The following is a 14,937-nucleotide window of genomic DNA, read 5'->3' on the forward strand; positions in this document are numbered from 1 at the left end:
CGTCCTTTCATGGGCCTCTTCAGTTTAGGGAACAAGAAAAAGTCACAGGGGGCCAGATCTGGGGAATACGGTGGCTGCGGCATCATTAGTGTGTTGTTTTTGGCCAAAAAGTCGCGCACAAGCAACGATGTGTGAGCAGGGGCGTTATCGTGGTGCAAAAGCCAATTTTTGTTCTTCCACAAATCCGGGCGTTTCTGGCGGATTGCTTCGCGCAAATTGCGCATAATTTGCAGGTAATATTCCTTATTGACCGTTCTACCCTGTGGCAAGAACTCATGATGCACCACGCCCCTGCAATCGAAGAAAACTGTCAGCAAAACTTTCACATTCGACCGAACTTGGCGCGCTTTTTTCGGTCTTGGTTCGTGCGGCAGCTTCCATTGAGATGATTGAGCTTTGGTTTCCACGTCATAACCATAAACCCACGATTCGTCACCAGTTATGACCCTCTGGAGCAAATTTGGGTCGTCGCGGACAGAGTCCAACATCTCATTAGCAATGTTCATGCGATGCTGTTTTTGGTCGCAATTGAGCAATTTTGGTACGAATTTCGCGGCGACCCGTCTCATGCCCAAATCATTGATAAAAATCGAATGGCACGAGCCAATCGATATGTTTAGGTCCTCAGCAACTTCTCTAACGGTGATTCGACGATTGGCCAATACCATTTTCTCCACTTCATTAATTTTTTCGTCTGTTGTTGAAGTGCTCGGGCGTCCGGCACGCTCTTCGTCGTTCACATCTTCTCGGCCTTCTGAGAACATTTTGTACCACCGATAAACGTTGCTTCGGTCCAAGGTAGCTTCTCCGTATGCCACAGTCAACATTCGGAATGCATCCGCGCACTTAATTTCGTTTTTCACACAAAATTTGATACAGGTTCATTGATCCATTTTTTTGAATAGGTAAAAATCGAAGACGATCCAAAACACGTGCAAGCAAAGCAGCTGTCAACAATTAAGTGAACATTCAAAATGGCCGAGCTTGTCAGCATAAGTAAGAGACATGAGTACCAACATAACGCCACAAAAAGATCGAAATTCGAATATACGTAACCCGCGAAAATTCAAAATTCGCGATACTTTTTGAACACACCTATATATATATATATATATATATATATATATATATATATATATATATATATATGTTTACGTTTATAATATTCTATATTAGTGTAACAAACAGAGTATTCGGACGTGTGTATGTGTAATCGTGTCCACATTTATCTAGAAATATTATTCGCTAATTTCACTTACCGTAGCGAAATTGGGGCGAAAATGATTAAGGAACATTAATTTCGGGACTAGATAATAACTTGGGTACGTGTGGGGAAAGAAGACGGAAATAGTTCCGTCAGGAGAGAGGTGGGGAAGGTAGGCGCGAACGGTTTCCAGATCGAACTGGTCGGGCCCGACTGAAAATGCGCCAGGAGGGAGGGGATTGGAACACAAAGGGAGGACAGACAGGATGGCGTTTAAAGACTGGAGGGGGCCAGGAGCGAAAAACGAACGAGGTGGAAGTGGTGGAAGGTCGTCTAGATATTCCACGCTGGGGACAGGAGAAGGGGGAGGAGGCCCATCCTCGAGATCGTGGGATCCGAAGATCGGAGGCTCTAAGGGAGCTTCTTCCTCCTCCTCGAGATCGAAGAAACCGGGGCTCGGAGATCTCCGCAGAAATCCGTCCTCCCCGAAGTCCGGAACCTCGGGGTTTGGAGGTGGAGACAGGGAGATAGGAGAATCGGGGAAGATCCTATACGTGAGTTGACTCGAAATAGAGGCGGGGGAGTTTGCGTGTTCGGAGGGGGTTGACGGTTCCTCTTCGTCGAGAGCGACTGGAGAGTAAGAGGGTTCAGCGAGTAAATTTATGTGTTCAGAGAGGGTTGACGGTTCCTCTTCGTCGAGAGCGACTGGAGAGTAAGAGGGTTCAGCGAGTAAATTTATGTGTTCAAAGGGGGTCGACGGTTCCTCTTCGTCGAGAGCGACTGGTTCAGAGAAAGAATTGGTGGGCGTGTTACCGGAAGTTATTGAGATGTTGAATTGTTTGTTGTGTAATGTTCCTAACTTCAATAAGCTAGCGATAAACGGTGTTGCTTCAGAAGGGAGATTGAGCGACGCAGCAAGCTTTCTTGCTCTCCGGTTTCTGCGATTCCGACGGTGGCGGGCTCCGGCGCGAGACTTATTTTTGTGTATTTTGGGTGGAATATGGTTATTCACTAGAACGAAAATAACAAAAATGTTTGACCCGCTTTTCTCTCTAATATACGAAAGAGAAAGAAGAGAAGAAAAAAAAGGAAATAAATAAATAAAAATAATAAAAAAAAAAGTTTTTAGCTGGGGTGAGGGGAGGGGAAGGTAGTTGAATTAGAAAATAATGTGAGTCTGAATCGAATCGGAGGATAGCGATTCGAATCCAGAAAGTCTAAATTTCTTTGAATCAAATCGAACCGAAACTCGATTTAATCCAGAATGGAAATCAAAATTGAATCGAATCAAACAGAGTTTGATTCAATCCAGAAAAATAAGAGTATAATTTCCTTTGAATCAAACGAGCCGAGACTCGATTTAATCCAGAATGGAAATCAAAATTGAATCGAATCAACAGAGTTTGATTCAACCCAGAAGAATAAGAGTATAATTTCCTTTGAATCAAACGAGCCGAAACTCGATTTAATCCAGAATGGAAATCAAAATTGAATCGAATCAACAGAGTTTGATTCGATTTGGAGGGGAAATTGTAATGTGAATATGTATAAATCACCCGTAAGAGAGAAAAGCCCGTCAGGAAAGATAAACTTATGATTGAAACTTACTACTTGTTGGTTAAACTATTAGAGTTGACAAATGTGGTACTCTCGGGCCGCAGACCTCCAAACTGGGGCCGGATTCAGCGGGAGACGAACAATTCAGCCAAAAGGATAGCAGGTGCGATGGAGAATGGTTGGCAGATCCCAAATATGCCCGCTCTCACTATAGCACTTTCCAGTCAGCCAAAATTGCGAGTGCGATGGGGAAACGGTCGCCAGATCCCGGATATGCCGGTTTTCGCTATAGCACCTTCCCAACCGAGATTTGTGCTCCGCACGAGCTTAGAGGCCGCGGATCCAAGAGTCGCAAAACTCGGGCATGCAAGATACCACGGAACTGCGATTCGGACTAGACTGCTCTGAACTGAACTGTCTGAAGTGAACTGTGAACTGTGTACTGCGCGCTCCGCTAGAAGACGCACCTATTTATACTATTTTTCATCTATGATTCCTTTTGTCCCTTCGAGGGCCGTGTGCACCACTTTATTCATTAATACACCCACGTGCAATATTTACTTTTACGACTTTTTTACATTCCTCGGTAATTGTTATCCGAGAAAGCGGCAGGGTTGACAATTGAACTCTCAGAAGCATTAAATGTCAAAAAATTATTTGATTTGTTGCTATGCGGGTGTCGGGCATCAGAACTCAAAGGGATGCACACGTGCCTCTTCCAGCTCCCTGATTTTACTATCTTGGGTGTTTCCGGTATCGCGCAACGGTGTCACCTCAGATCTCCTTAATTGATGAATTTATAAATACTTAATTCGTGACATCCGGTTATTGCCGTGAGAGTCACCGTATTCTTGGGATCGGGGTGAGATCACCGTCGCTCGCCCGTTAATTAGAATATCCGCTGGTTGCGAAGGAAAGAATCGTTACTCCGCAGGACGTAACACCCCACGGCTTAGACAAATGTTGGGGATGCACAACATTTGCAAAGAGATTTGATTCTTTTCCTTCGACAACTATTAATTCTTATATTGAAAAGGGAAGATCTATATCTAAATGCACTCAGGTGTGCGTTGTGAGTTATATAGAAATAGGAAAGTAAAGGGCGACCTCCTGATCCCCTTCCCTTTTTTTCTTTCGTATTCCTGGTTATTTATTTGTTTAGTGTTATTTACTTAACTACCAGCGCCGCGTTTATAATATAAAAATTCTTATTTTTGGTAAGGTTTTACATAATTCCCTGATAGATGCAAGGCATAAATATATATATTCTTAAAAATATTTGCATAATATATAATAAAGGTTTCCCTCCCTTTTTTTTTAATAATAATATTTTTTTATAAGGATTTATTTTTGCATTTTTTACATACTTATATATTTATATTTATCCCTTTATTCTTCTCTATATATGTGGGTGAAAACAGGAAGGACAAAGAATCTTTTCTATTTCCTTCGTGTTCCCAAGCACTTATTTATTTATTAGCACTCGTTTAATTATCTAAACGTTTAAGGTACTTACACAAGATTAGAGTTCTATATTATTTCAACGGAAGATGTATATATATATAAATATGTGTTTTACAATTACACACTCTGTAAAGATAAATCAATTAAATTTTTTTTTTTTTTTTTTTTTTATTGTCGTTACTAATTTATATAATTTGTTGATAGAAGTATATATATATATGTATATATATATATATACCTTTCTCACATAATTTTCTTCTCCATTTTTTTCACTTTTATTCTACTATATGCGTATAATTATATATATGTATATTTATATATACGTATGCGTATGCTACGTGTGAGTAATGACGGAAAGAAAAGGCAAATTTAAATCCCTTTTTTTCTTCGTGTAATATACCTATTGGTCTATCGAATACTTATTGGTCTATCAAATACTTATTGGTCTATCGCTAGCTGTTTAATTGTTTATTGTTAGTTACCTTAATATTTAAGATGCTTATACAGAATTAAGGTCCCTACGTTATTTTGAGTAGAATATATTAAAAGGATTTTTTTCCCTTTTTATATATATATATATATATTTTTGTTTATGAATATGTATGTTTATAATTATGCATATACTCGTCTCTTTATACCTAATTGTAAAGACATGGAAGAAAAGGTAAATTTTTATTTTTTTCTTTGTTTCTTCCATGCTTCTGATTGCTTATTTGTCCCCTTATTAATTACCTAAACTACCGAGGTTACGCCTGCGGTGCTAGGTGTTATGTTATCTTTGGTAAAATATACGTTTATAGTTATCTTTGGCACAAGGTTTACCTATTTCTCTCTTTCTTTCTTGTACTGATATGTGGAACACTACTTGATCGCGGTTAACAGCAGGGGAGAATCATTCATCTGGTCTAACCGGGTCTATGATACCTTTGTTGACCAATAGAGGGGTACCCCCATCCCATTTTCAGGCCCACGATGTCTGCGTATTTGAATGTATTGAGGCACGCCTGGCATTCTTCAATATCCCTATATCTCAACATTACCTGCAGACAGCAGGTGCACTTGTCCTGGTTGTGGAGAAAATCCATGTGGGCCAGGAGGTGTGCTGAGACAGCCGCGTATTTTCTTTGTTGGTCGAATATCATTGCCAAGTAGCAACCTTCACATATTTTTTTATAACTGATGAATCGTTGATATATCGGGCGTCCTCTCAATGTAGTGACGCATCGGAGTTTTCCCATGAGTATGACAGTGCTCAGACAACGTGATGAAAATTTTTCTTCTTCTTCTCGTCCCTTTTTTCCCCAGCAGAAGTTGCGAATTGCAGACATCATTTGCGTATACGTGTGCTGTAATTGATCAAGTAGTGAATAGATGTATACATATAAAAGGAGCAAAGGAAGATTTTCCCTTATTTTACCTCATGATCAGTTCAGTAATTTTTGAGAGATTGTTTTTTTTTATGCAATCTTATTTTCCTTTAGTATTATACGTAACACTACGCTTGTGTAATCCTAAGTTTCCCTTGGGGGAACGGTTACAGGTATGCCGTGCCCAGCATTTAGGAGTGTTCTGTCGGCGTGGTCGAAACGTTCTAGACAATCCTGACAAGATTTGGCTCATTATCATTATTTCGTGACATATAGCGCAATGGGTTTGGCGCACGGCGTTTACATGGACTAGATGGTGCCTAAATAGACGAGTATATCTGAGTTTTACGACGGGTGTCAGAACTACGTAACATTTGCTGCAAATTTTTGAATAATCATCAAGTTGTTGAAATACTCTCAAATTTCCTAAGCTGGTAACACACCGGAGATCGCTCAGATATAGATAGTCTTCCCAGAACAACTCGGCCCAGTGGAGGCTGAAGGGCTCCCGCATGTTACATGCTGTAATTGAAAATTCATCGATTGAGTTATATATTTAATTACTACTACATACATATATATATATATATATTTTTTTTTTTTATATTCGGGGATAAAGTATTCGATGAATTTCCTTAATTGGGAGGTTCTTCCCCCTCTCTGAGTATTTAGTTCTGTTGTACTATCTTTGACATAGTTGATGGACATTAATTTTTCGCTACTGTTCCTGATGGCATAAAGAAATATGTAGTTGCTTATAATGTTAACGCGGTATTAAAAATTTGTAGATGTCTCGCCCTCTCGATGGTTGCTGGAGTTCCCTCGATGATTGTTGTGGTCCTCAGGTGTGATTGCGATGGCTATTCCCCATTCTTGGTCTAAGCGTTTTTTGAAGGCACGTTGATATCCCGTAGTGCATCCCTTACAGCTATTTGTTGGTCTGATATTTATCATCCTTCCTTTGCAAATTGTGCATTTGTCTCTGTGTTCTACTGATTTCCTATGGACTAAGTTGTGCGGGAATAGCGGTGTATATTTTGATTTTTGATCAGCCGCCATATTCTGGTAACAGTCGCTGCAGAACAGTTGTAGGTTGTCGAGGCTCATATAGATTGGTCGTCCTTCTAACAGGGTGATGCATCGAAGTTCCTCTCTCAGGTATTGATTATTTCGTGAATCGTGGCTTACGGTCTGGCTCCACGTGGTGATCCATGGATCCTCGCGACTCATTGGTACTTCGACCGCTAGGACGGATCGAATATCGTCGCAATGTTCACCATGTCCTAGCAATATCATTATTTCCTTTATTTTGATTTCACCTTTGTTTTCACCCCTTAATCGTAATTCAACAAGGGCTACTTCATCCCTTAGGGTTCCTAATATGTTGATCCATCCTTCTTGCTTTTCGATTATTGCTTTGATTGCCCTTTTTGCTCTTGGTGACCATGGTCCTCCCGAGGTTGATTTTAGGTAAGCCAGTCCGCAAGGTACTCCTTGCCATGGTAGTGTTTTGAATCTATTTTCTAACGTGTAAATTTCTGTGGGTCGTCTTCGGACGATGCGTCCCCAATCTAACAGGGCTACAGTTACTTTACCGTTTTCTTCGATTCCATCCGTAATGATTCCTCTTTTCCATTTTTGTCCTTCTCGTGTAACTACTGGTTCTCCGCTTACTGCGTAGTCAATTATAGGTTGTAACAACTGTGCCTTTCGGCTTGCCCTTTTATTTAAATCCCTTTGCATTTTCTTAAAATCCTTCCGCATGTCCTTCAGATGTATCCAGAATCGAGTGGGTGAGTCTACTTTTACCACTTCGACCGCTTGTGGGTTCTCAGTCAGCAGTCTTGGGTTAGTGCGTTCGATTTGCATATCTATAAGAGAATGGTTGCAGACTTTTTAGCCTTAAGAATGCACATATTAATTGCGAGATATGTATATACGTGTATATATTTTTATTATGTGAGTAAATATTGGTGAGTATTTTATAAGATAGTTGATTGATTATTATTAGATTATTGGTTTTCTACCTAACCAACTTTATTATTACTACATCTATGCTTTAGATCGAGGGGTATACTTTTTCCAAAATATTCTCGGTGTCCCGAGCATGCCCTAATTTCAAAAGAATGTCTTTGACGTCGAGCATTTCGCTCCCGCAGTCGTTTCTTGTTTCTAGTTTTACAAGCGCTGCTTCTTCTTCCACATCGCCCATGATGCTGATCCAACCTTCTCTTTGTTCAACTAGGAACTTTAAGAGCTCTCTGGCTCGTCGGGGCCATATCCTTTTTATTGGACAGGGCCCGACGTGAGCTATTGCGCAAGGAATTGCTCGCCATTCAAAGTCGCGAAATCTGTCCTCAAGCTGGTAAATGTCGCAGAAGAGCCGTTCGATGACGCGAGCTCAATCCCTGAGAAGAATAGTGGCTGTCCCATCTTCGTGGGTGTCAAGGATAATTCCGCGCTGCCATCTGTGCCTATCATGGACAGCAACAATTTCGTCCGGTTTAATATCTTCGGGTGGGTAGTGCAAAAATCGGCTTCGCCGTGCCATTCTGCTTTGGAGTTCCTCTAGTAGCTCTTCGAAGTCGTCAGCAGAGTTTTGCAGATGTACCCAGATTAGAGTGGGCGCGTCTGCTTTTATTATTTTCACTCTCAATGGGCTCCTTGTCAGAAGTCTTATGTTCGTGTGGCCAATATCCATAGTCATCTATAACAATAGAATGAGAACTGGGAAGTAAAGGATTGGTTTAGTTTTTTAATTCAAGGGTATAGGTAGTGGCTTCCCGCGGGGGAAGCAAGGGATAGGTATGTCTTTCTTGCGTAGGATCGTCTTGTAATTCAGAAAGTCTTACTTCTTGTAGTTCGGACTCAGCAGGAGCTGAGGGCGATGAATTTTTTAATTTGCATTTTTCCTTTCCTAAATGTAGCAGGAGTTGGGTGATAGAATCCCATATTGCTCCCACTAAATATACTGACCATCCGTACACGGTATGTAAGGCGTACCTGTGTACAAAGGTATCTATTATTAGTTTAACGACTCTTGCCGACATATAGATTCCAATTATGCCAGCGCTGACATTTCCAAAAATTAAGAATCGATGCCAAAAATTTTCCCATGCTGTCGCGACTATTTTTTGTATGGAGGCTTCGTCCAAGAGGTTAGAAATAGATCATCCATTATAGAGCTTGATTGGTCCATCATTCCTCGAGCCACCGTATTGAGTAACGCGGGTCGTTCAGCAGGAAACATTATGTGATCTCGAAGTGTTTCGAGGTCATTATCTGTATATATTCCGCTCGTGGCGAGTGAGCCGGGACTAATATACTTCCATGTCGATTTGGTCATGGGTTTCATAATTATTGGAGGAAGTGATTCGACTGGTCTAGGTGTAAACTTATACCATGAATCTTCGAGAAGGTACATGGCAGGTGCAAGTGAGTTGCACGTAACTTCTGTTCCTTGGCGTAACAAAATGTGAGTTTGCGGAGTTAAAAACAGACTTTCATTATTTCGTAATACCGGCAGTTGATCGTAACACTTTTCAGTACGAGCGATCTTTACTTCAATGGGTACGCATTTTACTATGTGTATCACTTCTCCAGCTAGCAGGGCCATATATCCTGGCCCTTGCATTATGTGATAAGCAAAAGCGTCTGGAGCGTGAGTGGCGAGAGCCAATGCATTCTTTAATACTTTCTGTTCGAGAATACATTGTTGCTGGAGAACATCTCGATATAACTGGTTTACTTGGGTGCGCACATGTTTTTCTACGTACAAAAATTTGGAGTTTATATAGGTAAAAATATCGAGGTTTTGTGGGCGGTATTGTTTACCAAATATCGAATTTCCGAAGGTTGTTTCGTAAATCAATAGTTTCGGATGTTCGGTTCTTATGAGTGTATACCGACAATGTGTGTACTTTCCCCTCATTGTTAATGCGAAAATTGTTTCGTGAGATTTTACAGTGTAGACTATCTGGGATTCCTTCCCGGTATCATCTATTAACACGTCTGCGAATCCGTCATAGAGGGATGCGTAATTAGAGAGTGCACATTGATCCGCAGGAAGCGGGTCCCAGAATGTGTTTCCTCCTTCTAAATCTATACAATGAGTAGCCTTGAAATCGCAAGTCACTCCTGAGCGGAGCATTAAGCGATTAGAATTTAGTTGGACTGTTGCTTCGTAATCTTGAAGTGTGATTTTAACAGTGGCGAGCACGATCACGTTAGGCCAACTCCCGAAAGTGTCGGAATAACTACCTCCGTGGCACCCTCCCTCATCTATGTACCCTGCTAAAATCAACGGCCGGGAGATCGATTGATTAGCCTTTAATTCGGATATAACAGTGTTTCCATGTCGATAGACTCCGATCCATTGCATTCGCATACAGGATTCACGAGATGTTTCCTCTATGTACAAACATTTGCCATTAAGTACATCGCTGGTATGGGAAAACATTCCGCATGTTTTCACTATTCTATCGATCTCGACCTTGCATTGCCTGACTCTTACGGTTTTAAATTCATTAATCTGTATGAGTTGTATGTAGGTTTTGGTTTGGTTCACGCGTTGAGGGGGTATATCGCATTCTTCGGTATTGAGTAGAGACATTGTAGTTATATTAGCCATTGGTGATCCACAATCGTAGCCTATTATTCCATTCGTTTTGTGCGTCCATGCTATTATCAACATTATAGCAATAAGCCGGGAATCCATCTGAAATTTGGATTATTGTTGTTACTATTTATTTAAATTGTTAGAGGCAGGTTTTATATAGGAAATTCTCAATCGGTTTGGATGCACAATTCGGCTATTTTTCTTTATTTTAATTTTTACATTATTTTTGTTCATTATTTCTAAGACTTCATGTGGCCCAGTGTAATGATCCCCAAATTTACCGGGTTTAGGCCCTTTCAATAAGAACACTTGATCCCCAGGCCTAAATGTTTGCGGGTTGATTTTTTTATCATAATGTTTTTTGGATTTAATTTTTGCCTCAACTACATTTTCTCGGGCATTAGTTTGGATAGCATGGAGCTGAGTGGCTAAGTTTATTAAGTAATCGTCATAGCTTGTTAGTTTATCCTCAGGCCCGAATAATTCGCCTGAGGGAATTCTTGCTATTTTACCAAAAACTAACGCATATGGTGTATGCTTGGTGGCTTCATGGACACCAGTATTATAATTGAACATTGCCAATCTGATCCATCGATCCCATTCTCTTTGATTATTGGCATACTGTTTCAAATATTCACCTAACGCGTGATGTGATCTTTCTAGAGATCCGTTGGATTGCGGGTGAAAGGCAGTTGTCCGAAACTTACGAATTCTGAACAGCTTTGCGATCTTTTTCATTAGTTCGCTAATAAAATTTTGTCCTTGATCTGATTGCCTTAGGCGCTCCCAACACACAAATAAATCTATCAACAAAGGCTTCTGCGATTGTCTCAGATGTTTGATCTGGAAGGGGTATTCCCATGCAAAACTTAGTTAATTGATCTTGCAATGTTAAAATGTATTCACTTCCTCTTTTAGTTCTTGGCAAAGGTCCTACAATATCCATAGCTACTTTATCGAAAGAGGAACCAGGCCTGTCAGTAATTATCATGGGTTGTTTAGTTTTGACTCGCACCAACTTTTTTAATTGACATTGTAAGCATTGTTGTATGTATTGTTGGATATCGGACTTCAAATTTTCCCAATAATAATGGTGTTTTATTCTACTATACGTTTTCGTAACTCCACGGTGTCCGCCTGTGGGTGAGCAATGTATCTCTCCGATTATAATTGGCCGAAGATCCTTGGGGGGATATTTAATTAACCCATTACATATTATTAATTTTGAAGTTGAGTTTATAAAGGTTGATTGTAGTAAAGGCTTAATGCTACTCCATGGGACGTTGTTCACAAAGTCTGATTTTGCGATGCTTACTGTTTCCAGTTTTAAATTTTCAGTAATATTGCGTAGGTCTCTGATGACTGTTGTGATTTGAATTAAAGTCATAGTTGGTCCTTCGCGCTGTCTTTCGCTAATAGGCAAAGCTATATGATAATGTTTCTTATATTTTACTGCCTTAGCTTCACCCAGGGTTAGAGCTCCTAAATTTGGTATTTCATTTTGCTCAAATAATTTTTGCGAGCCCGAATCTAGTGGACTTCCATCAGTGTTGACAAAATATGCAATATTATCTTTTCGTAAAAATAATAATTCGCGAGAATCGATTGTGTTAGCCTTAATTATTCGATGTTCAATAATAATGGGTTTTGATTTATGTTTCTTTTTCCTTACTTCCTCTTCTCTTCCTTCTTCTTGGCTCTCTTCTTCGTCATTCCTATCGTTGTTACCTTTGTCCGGTGGATCGTTTCTTTCTTCTATTTGCTCTATTTCATCTATATGTTCATGCAAATCTTGAAGTGATATTTTTTGTTGGATATTTTTATTTTTGGTCTGGTTTCGAGTTTGCATTCCAGTAGAGCGAGGTGGTTCATGTATTAATACCTCCTCTGTGGTTTGTAATTGCTGCGATTCATTTTGTTCCTTGCACATGGAAGGTGTCAGATCGAAGTTTTCTTCAGGTAAATTCTCGTCGGGTATTAGATCTTCAATTTCCTCATTGTCCAAAAGGTAAAGTTTGAAATCGTCATCTTCTTCTCCTTCTTCGTCTTCGGACTCTTCTAATATTTTAGAAATGATTTTGCATCTTCTGGATCATCGGGGTTAAAAATTTTCCTCCGAGTGATAACATTGCAGTCGACTTCTTCCATATTTACGGGGTTTCGAGACAAGGCATCCGCGTTTACATTGGTTTTTCCTGCTTTATATACAACGTCGTATTCGTATTCCGATAATTTTAATCTCCAGCGAAGTATCCTCATATTTGCATCTTGAGCATTTTTAAACCAAAGCAGAGGTTTATGATCGGTTACTAATGTAAATTTTCGTCCGTATAAATAAGGTCGGAAATGTTTTACACAATATACAATAGCTAAAGCTTCCTTTTCGTAAGTGTCATATTTAATTTCGTTATCTGTTAGGGTTCTCGACGCGTATGCTATCGGTCGGTCTTTATTCACGTCACCTTGTGATAAGATACCTCCTACTGCTATACCGGATGCGTCGGTAGTTAAAATAAATGGTTTGGAGAAGTCGGGATATTGAAGCACCGGTTCTTTGCATAAATTCTCTTTTAATGTTTCAAAGGAGTTTTCTTGATCCGATGTCCATTCGAAGCGGACATCGTTCTTTAAGAGATTTGTTAAAGGCTTGGCCAATTTTGAAAAATTTGGTATGAATCGCCTATAATACCCTGCTAATCCTAGAAATTGTTTAATATTTTTCGGTGTCTTGGGTCTGGGGAATCGTTGGACGACTTCTAATTTCTTGGGCCTAATGCCATCTCGGCTTATTATATGCCCCAGATAAGTTACCTGTGTTTTTAAAAATTCGCATTTATCGGTTTGTAATTTTAAGTTAGCCTTTCGGAGTCGGTCCATCAACAGATTGTATTTTCTTTCGTGTTCCTCTAATGAGATAGCGTAAATAACAATGTCGTCCATATAAACAAACAATTCTTTGCCTTGTAATCCAGATAATACTAAATCCATGAGGCGTTGAAAGGTGGCTGGAGCGTTTTTTAAACCGAAGGGCATTCGTTCAAATTCGTAGTGACCAAAAGGTGTCGTAAATGCAGTTTTGTGATTATCAACAGGATCCATTTTAATCTGATGAAATCCGGAGGCTAAATCGCACACTGAAAAGTATTGTGCTCCACCTAACTGGTCAATGATATCAACAATGTTGGGTAATGGGTAAGCGTCGCCAATGGTTTTTTCATTCAAAGCTCGGAAATCTAAAACCATTCTCCAGCGTTTATTTCCCTTTGAGTCTTCCTTCTTGGGTACTATCCATATGGGTGTGTTGTAAGGTGACTGAGATAATTTTACTATGCCTCCTTCTAATAATTCTTGGACCTGTCTGTTTATTTCTTCTTTATGGATTTGTGGGAACCGATACTGCCTAGTATTAATGGGTCGATCATCTGTTGTCGGTATCTGATGTTGCAACACATGAGTTGCCGTTAAATTTTCTCCGGGAATGTGAAATCTATCTTGACTATAAGATATAAGATTTGTTACGCTATTTCTTTCTTGCGTATTTAAGTGCTCTAATCGCAATAATCCTATAATTTCTGCGAGTCTGGTTTGTTCATTTGTTTTGGAGATTTTTAAGCATTCGTGAGATATTTCCTTTTGCATCTTTCGCTTCTCTGTGCTTGTTGAAATTTGTTTATCCTCGGATTTTTCAATTATTTGTTGAAATGAGGCCATATTTTCCGAGGATGATTCGTTTTCTTCAGAACAGCATAAATTATTTAATTCTTTTGCTGGTTTTTTAATGATAGAACGAGAGAGGTCATCACTTCCTATAAGCATTTCCCTTTTTAGAACATTTATTTTTTTAGGGAGAATAAAAGAGCTCTTTTCTTCTGGCTCTCTTGGAATAGAAACCGCATCGCTCGAGGTAACTTCCCTTTTCACGATCGGCAGGAGCATTGGGGGAGAGGTTTGGAAATTTTCCCCTCTAATAAATTTGAGATCCTTGGACAATTCAAGGGAGGTTTGGTAACTTCCCTCCTCATGAATTTTTGGATCGAAGGGTATTTTGGAAGAGGTTTGGAAACTTCCCTCTCCATAATTTCGAGAATTAGAATTCTCACTTAATGTTTTGTTCTCCCTTTGAATCTTATGTTCATTTTTCCTTTTAATTTTTGTCTCGTTTTTAGATTGATTATCTTTATTTTTTATTTCTTTATTTTTATTTTTACCATGCTCTCTCGTTTTTATTTTCGAGATTTCACTTTTATCATCAATCAATTTTATATCTCCGTAATGCGTATTATTTCTTCTTCTGTCATTAGTTTTCTCTTCTGCTTCTCCTTTATTAATTTCATCCTTTAAGTCGACAGTTTTTTCTGGTTTGTTCTCATCTTCTAACTTATAATCGTCGAATATATCATTCAAGGGTTTAAGATGCAATGTAGGTACCTGAACGTCTACCTCTTCGTCCAAGGTACTTATAATGCTAAGGTATGCTTTGCCGTCGATATTTTCTGCTATGGTCTCTCTCGAATAAATCCCGTGAGCGATTTTTTGTTTAGGGATATACCCGATTTTTACTTCAGGGTTTCCTATTCTTACATAAAACAGTGACTCAGACCGGGGAGCTGCGGTAATAATTTCTGGAGAAAAGAAAGGAACATTAGTGCCTGATACATTTAAATAGCCTTTAGCATAGTCTATTTTCGAAAAGGTTTGTTTAAAAAAATCGTTGCCTAGAATACCGG

This window comes from Solenopsis invicta, chromosome 14, assembly GCF_016802725.1.
Source record: "Solenopsis invicta isolate M01_SB chromosome 14, UNIL_Sinv_3.0, whole genome shotgun sequence".
Classification (NCBI taxonomy): Eukaryota; Metazoa; Arthropoda; class Insecta; order Hymenoptera; family Formicidae; genus Solenopsis; species Solenopsis invicta.